This window comes from Hemiscyllium ocellatum, chromosome 9, assembly GCF_020745735.1.
Source record: "Hemiscyllium ocellatum isolate sHemOce1 chromosome 9, sHemOce1.pat.X.cur, whole genome shotgun sequence".
NCBI lineage: Eukaryota > Metazoa > Chordata > Chondrichthyes > Orectolobiformes > Hemiscylliidae > Hemiscyllium > Hemiscyllium ocellatum.
In genome coordinates this window covers 74,349,410-74,355,747 of record NC_083409.1, presented here as the reverse complement: position 1 = coordinate 74,355,747, position 6,338 = coordinate 74,349,410, and positions in this window count along the sequence as shown.

The following is a 6,338-nucleotide window of genomic DNA, read 5'->3' as shown; positions in this document are numbered from 1 at the left end:
TTCAGAGAGGCATAAGTGACCTTATGAATGAGTTAATAAAGATAATGGCCAAACCCCTCTCCGTGCCAATATTATCTCAATACCATGAGCAGTTTTACTCTGCAATAACCTCTACATGGCTACTTTTCCATGTAAAACAAGGTACAGTACATTCATTAGTTCACCTTTTATGCACAACATGTTACTACTTCAAAGAACTCAAATTCATTAAAAAAGATTCTCCGTTCACGAAACTATGTTGACTGTGCATGATTACCTTGAATTTAAGTGCCCTATACATTAATTTTAATAATAGCTTCTAAAAATTTCCTTCTGTCAGATATGAAGCTAATTGGCCTGCAGTTTCCTTCTTTGTGTCTCTTTTTGTGAATAAAGAAACTACGTTCATTATCTTCAACTGAATGCAACTTTTGCCAAATCTGTGAAAATTTAGAACCAATGAATCAACTATGTCACTGATCCTCTCTTTTAAGACCCTAAATGAATCCATCAGAACTCAGGGACTTGTCAACTCATAGGTCCAACATTTTACTCAGTACCACTTTCAACTTCCTAATTTACAGCTATTTTCAGGATGTTCCTTTGGTCTTCACTGTAGAAGATGTAATATAAAATACTTGTTAGTTCATCTGCCACTTCCTTATTCTCCATTGTGATTTCCCAAGAATTTATATAGGATAAACATTGACTAAGTTGTTTTTCTTTTCAAATATCTTACTATCATTTGGTATTTCCGGCTAGCTTCCAACCATTAATTGCTAATCTTTGTCATTTTTCATTTCATTTTCACTGCTGATGTGGTAGGCATCATAGAGATGTGGTTGCAGGCAGTTCAGAACTGGCAGTTAAACATCCAAGGGTTAAAACTTATCAAAAAGACAGGGAGGTGGGCAGAGGGGGCAGGGTTGCCTTGTTAATTAAGAATGAAATTAAATCTATGGCATTGAATGACATAGGGTCAGATGAAGTGGAGTTGAGGAACCACTAAGGCAAAAAAAACCATAATGGGACTTATGTACAGATCTCTTAACAATGGTCAGGACCAGGGGTGCAAGATGTACCAGGAAATAAATAGGGCATGTCAGAAAGGCATGGTCATGGGGCACTTCAATATGCAGGCAGACTGGGTGAATAATGTTGCCGGTGGATCCAAAGAAAGGGAATTCATGGAGTGCTTAAAGGATGGCTTTTTGGAACAGATTGTGAAGGAGCCCACGAGGGAGCAGACTATTCGGGACCTAGTGCTATGTAATGAGACAGACTTTATAAAAGATCTTAGGCAGTGACCATAATATGGTAGAGTTCAGTCTGCAGTTTGAAAGAGAAGGAAAAGTCAGATGTAATGGTGTCACAGTTAAATAAAGGTAATTACAGGGGCATGAGAGAGGAACTGATGAAAATCGACTGGAAGCAGAGCCTAGCGGGGAAGATAGAGCAACAATGGCAGAAGTTTCTGGGTGTAATTGAGGATACAGTTCATCCCAAAGAAAAGAAAGATTATCCGGGGGGGGGACACAAAGGAAGTCAGGAAATGTATCAAAGAAAAAGAGATAGTCCATAAACTGGCCAAGAGCACTGGGAAATCAGAACATTGGGAAGACTACAAAAACAGAGGATAACAAAGGGAGAAATAAGGAAGAACAGGATCAAATATGAAGATAGGCTAGCCAGTACTATTATAAATGATAGTAAACATTTCTTTTAATACATCAGAAATAAATGAGTGGTAAAAGTAGACATTGAGCCGCTCCAAATTGATGCAGGAATGCTAGTACTGGGAGATAAGCAAATAGCTGAAGAACCTAATAAGTACTTTGTATCAGTTTTCACAGTGGAAGGCATGAGTAATATCCCAACAATTAAGGAGAGTCAGGGGACAGAGTTGAGTATGGTAACCATTACAAAAGAGAAAGTTCTTGAAAAGCTAAAAGGTCTAAAAATTGATAAATCTCCTGGCCCCAATCGGCTACATCCTAGAGTTCTGAGGGAATTGGCTGAGAAAATAGCGGAGGCGTTGGTTGTGATCTTTCAAAAGTCACTGGAATGAGAGAAAGTTCCAGATGATTGGAGAATTGCTGTTGTAATCCCCTTGTTCAAGAAAGGATCAAGACAAAAGATGGAAAACTATAAGCCAATTAGCCTAACCTTGGTTGTTGGTAAAATTCTAGAATCCATCATTAAGGATGAGATTTCTAAATTCTTGGAAGTGTAGGGTCAGATTAGAACAAGTCAGCATGGAGTTAGTAACGTGAGGTCATGCCTTACAAACCTGTGAGAATTCTTTGAAGAGGTAACATGTAGGTTAGACCAGGGAAACCCAGTGGATGTTATTTATCTAGACTACCAAAAGGCCTTTGATAAGGTGCCTCATGGGAAGCTAGGAGAAAGTGAGGACAGCAGATGCTGGAGATCAGAGCTGAAAATGTGTTGCTGGAAAAGCGCAGCAGGTCAGGCAGCATCCAAGGAGCAGGAGAATCGACGTTTCAGGCATGAGCCCTTCTTCAGAGCAACACATTTTCAGCTCATGGGAGGCTGTTGAGTAAGGTGAAGGCCCATGGTGTTCGAGGGTTGGCTGTCTGTTAGAAGCAGAGAGTTGAGATAAAAGGTTATTTTTCAGAATGGCAGCCGGTGACAAGTGGTGTCCTGCAGGATTCGGTGTTGGGGCTGCAGCTGTTTACTTTATATATTAATGATCTGGATAAAGGGACTGGGGGTATTCTGGCGAAGTTTGCCAATGATACAAAGTTAGGTGAGCAGACAAGTAGTACTGAGGAGGTGGGGAGGCTGCAGAAAGATTTAGACAGTTTAGGAGAGTGGTCCAGGAAATGGCTGATGAAATTCAACATGAACAAATGTGAGGTCTTGCACTTTAGAAAGTAGTCCTTGCATGTATTTTTTCCAAATGATGAGAAAATTCCTACAGCCAAAGTACAAAGGGGTCTGGGAGTGCTAATCCAGGATTCTCTAAAGGTTAACTTGCAGGTTCTGTCCGTGATTGAGAAAGCGAATGTTGTCATTTATCTCGAAGGTTGGAATATAAAAGCAGAGATATGCTTCTGAGAATTTATAAAGCTCTGATTAGGCCTCATTTAGAATACTGTATCCAGTTTTGGGCCCACGCCTCAGGATGGACATACTGACACTGGATGTGTGCAGCGGTGATTCACACGGATGATCCCCAGAATGGTAGGCCTAACATACGATGAACAGCTGAGGATCCTGGAATTGTATTCATTAGAGTTCAGAAGGTTGAGGGGAAATCTAAGATAACGCATGGCTTGGAAAGGGTGGACGCTGGGAAGTTGTTTCCATTAGGAAGGGAGACTAGGACCCATGGGCACAGCCTTAGAATTAGGGGGGGTCAATTTAAAATGGAAATGAGACATTTCTTCAGCCAGAGAGTGGTGGGCCTGTGGAATTCATTGCCACGGAGCGCAGTGGAGGCCAGGATGTTAAATGTTTTCAAGGCAGAGATTAATAAATTCTTGATCTCGCCAGGAATTAAGGGATACAGGGAGAGTGTAGGTAAGTGGCGTTGAAATGCCCATCAGCCATGATTAAATGGCCTGACTTCCACTCCTATGTCTTATGGCCGTATTTGCTTTTTAAAACATATTCTATCAATATTTTGATGTGCCAAGAATATCTTTGTACAAATATACCTTTTTAAGTTTGATACTGTTACTGTTATGTCCTCCCCTTGGAACTTGTCTCAATGTATACTTTCTGTATATTCTAAAATATCCGTTTAAATATCTGCAACTGCATCTCTTATTGATCTATCCCTTAATCTAATTTGCCAGTTCACTTTAGCTAGCTCTGCTTTCATACACTCAATTATGCTTCAATACTGTAGGGATTCCAAAGATATAATTCCCAAGACTGATACTGAAGCATATTGTGTCCAAATGCAGGAAGATCCAGATAGTATTTACACCTGGGCTGATAGTGGCAAGTAACATTCATGCCACAAGTGCCAGGCCATGACTGTCTCCAACAACAGAGAATCCAACCATCACTCCTTGATAGTTAAAACCATTACCATCATAAATCCCTCACGATCAACATGGGTATACAATTGACCAGAAGCTGAACTGCACCAGCCAAGGAAACACTGTGGTTACAAGAGCATGGAATTCTGCAACCTCCTGACTCCCTAAGCCTGTCCATACAATGTGACAGCAGACCATTTGTCCCATTATGTCTACACTGACCCTATATTTGACATGGCTAATCCATCTGGCTTGCACCTCCCTTGACACAATGGGCAAATTTAGCATGGCCAACTCATGTAACCTGCACATCATGGCACTGTGGGAGGAAACCGAATCACCCGGAGAGAACTCCCGAAGACATGGAGAATGCGCAAACTTCACACAGTCAATTGCCCAAGGCTGGAATCGAACTTGGGTCCATGGCGCTGTGAGACAGTAGTGCCAATGACTGAGCCACCATTTCACCCAGGATTATATTTGGTATTCTTTTGATTCTGTTCTGATGTGTGCAAAATGAGAAATTTGCACAGCATGACACAGTCTTCAACAATACTTAATGCCTTAATATATTTACAAAGGAAAATTCATGGGAAAGAAATAAACCTCAAAAGCCATAAGGATTGTGTTGGGGAATTGGGGCTGGGGGAGAAACTAGTTTGCTTGATGGGGATCTGGGATGTTTGTTTGGCTCTCCTCCATACTTTAAATAAATCTATAATTCAGTTCTTTGCAATAATTTTACTATTTGGCTTTATTGTCTTCTTGAGCTGTATTGTTTTACTGCTGCCACTATCTCATCTGCTCTTTTTATCATGATCGTTATATTGGGAAGTCATTTAACGCAGTTGGCTAAATGTTTAACATGTTTTTCATAATAACACCTATAATGCAGGTTTGACTGATATTCTAGCTGCTGTAGACTTAGGATCTGTTTCCTCCCTCTCCCTCAGAGTCGAAGGCAATGACGAACTATCACTGACAAAAAATGCCAAGAAAAGGATCATCAGGTTGGAGCATCAGCAGACAATTAACCAAGAACCTGCCTTCGGGGAAGATAAACCTGAATTAATGATTGTATTACACTCAATAGTTTTATTACCATAGTAGTGATCAATTAACATTCCAGTCCATCATAAATAAACCTGAGTGAATTCCATGCACTCTTTCAGCCCCTAATACCAACTTGACAGTGATGGCCACTCACTGGAAGATCTGGGCTATTTCCCCTAAAGGAAAAACTGGTATAAAACCAGTCACACTTTGAAATGTACTGGTCCTATTGCAGCTCCATTTTAAAGTACACAAAATAAGTCAGACTATTATGACTCATTTGCCAAATTATGGATTTTGTTATCTGACATCCTTGTCTTAGGCCTATTTACATAGTGCATCCATATCCAGCAGAAAGCTGCTTTAATTCAACATGCGGTGATTCCACGGATAGCCATAATATGCAGAGTAGTGTGAACTCTCCTTCACAAACATGACCAAAACAAATGAACCATTTTTCTCACTGCCCTCCTCTCTACATCTATCTCCTAAAGTACTTAATTAAAATCCACTTTCCCATCCCTGCTGCCCCAGCTTGCCAACACACCAGACTTAATATCTGTGGACACATCCATTTTGTGGAACAATGTTTTCTGGGCTGCCTGTTTCAGTGAGCTATATAGTTAATGCCATTGTGCTGTCATTACCCCTGCAGGTTTTTCCACATCAAGTATATTTCCAAATATGTTATGACAGTTATTACGGATTCTACTTTCAATGTCATTTCAAACATTGTATTCCACATCATTTCAATTCTCTATAAAAACAAATCCCAACTCCAATCCTTTTACCAATTACCATGTCCCTATTTGCAAAGTTTTTCTTTTCAGACATCACTCCTTTCAACATCCATGCTGGCACATTCTTCCCATACTGTTTTTGTTTGTGACATTTACTGCAAAGTTGTAGTTCAGTATACATTGGTGATTGGGATAGCCGAGTCAAGCTTCTTCCCTGGAACTTATAAATGACTACCAGTCCAGATATTTAAAGGTAAGTTACATTTGACTGAATAAGGCGTCTGCAGTGTGACAAGGCCTTACCAAAGGGACATGGATCAGTGCTGCAATAATTGTTATTCAGATTGATTTCGAGCTGGGGGAAAAAAAACTGCATTTGTAGATAACACTAATTTAGGCTGAGGTTAAAAAAAATAGGAAACAAGTAAACTCATTAATGAATCTTGATCATTGTGAAGAAGGACTAATTAGTGGCAATTACAATTGAATGTAGTCAGATGCATGGTAATGAGATTAAAGTAATGAATGTAAACTAAGTGTGTTGCTAAGAGAT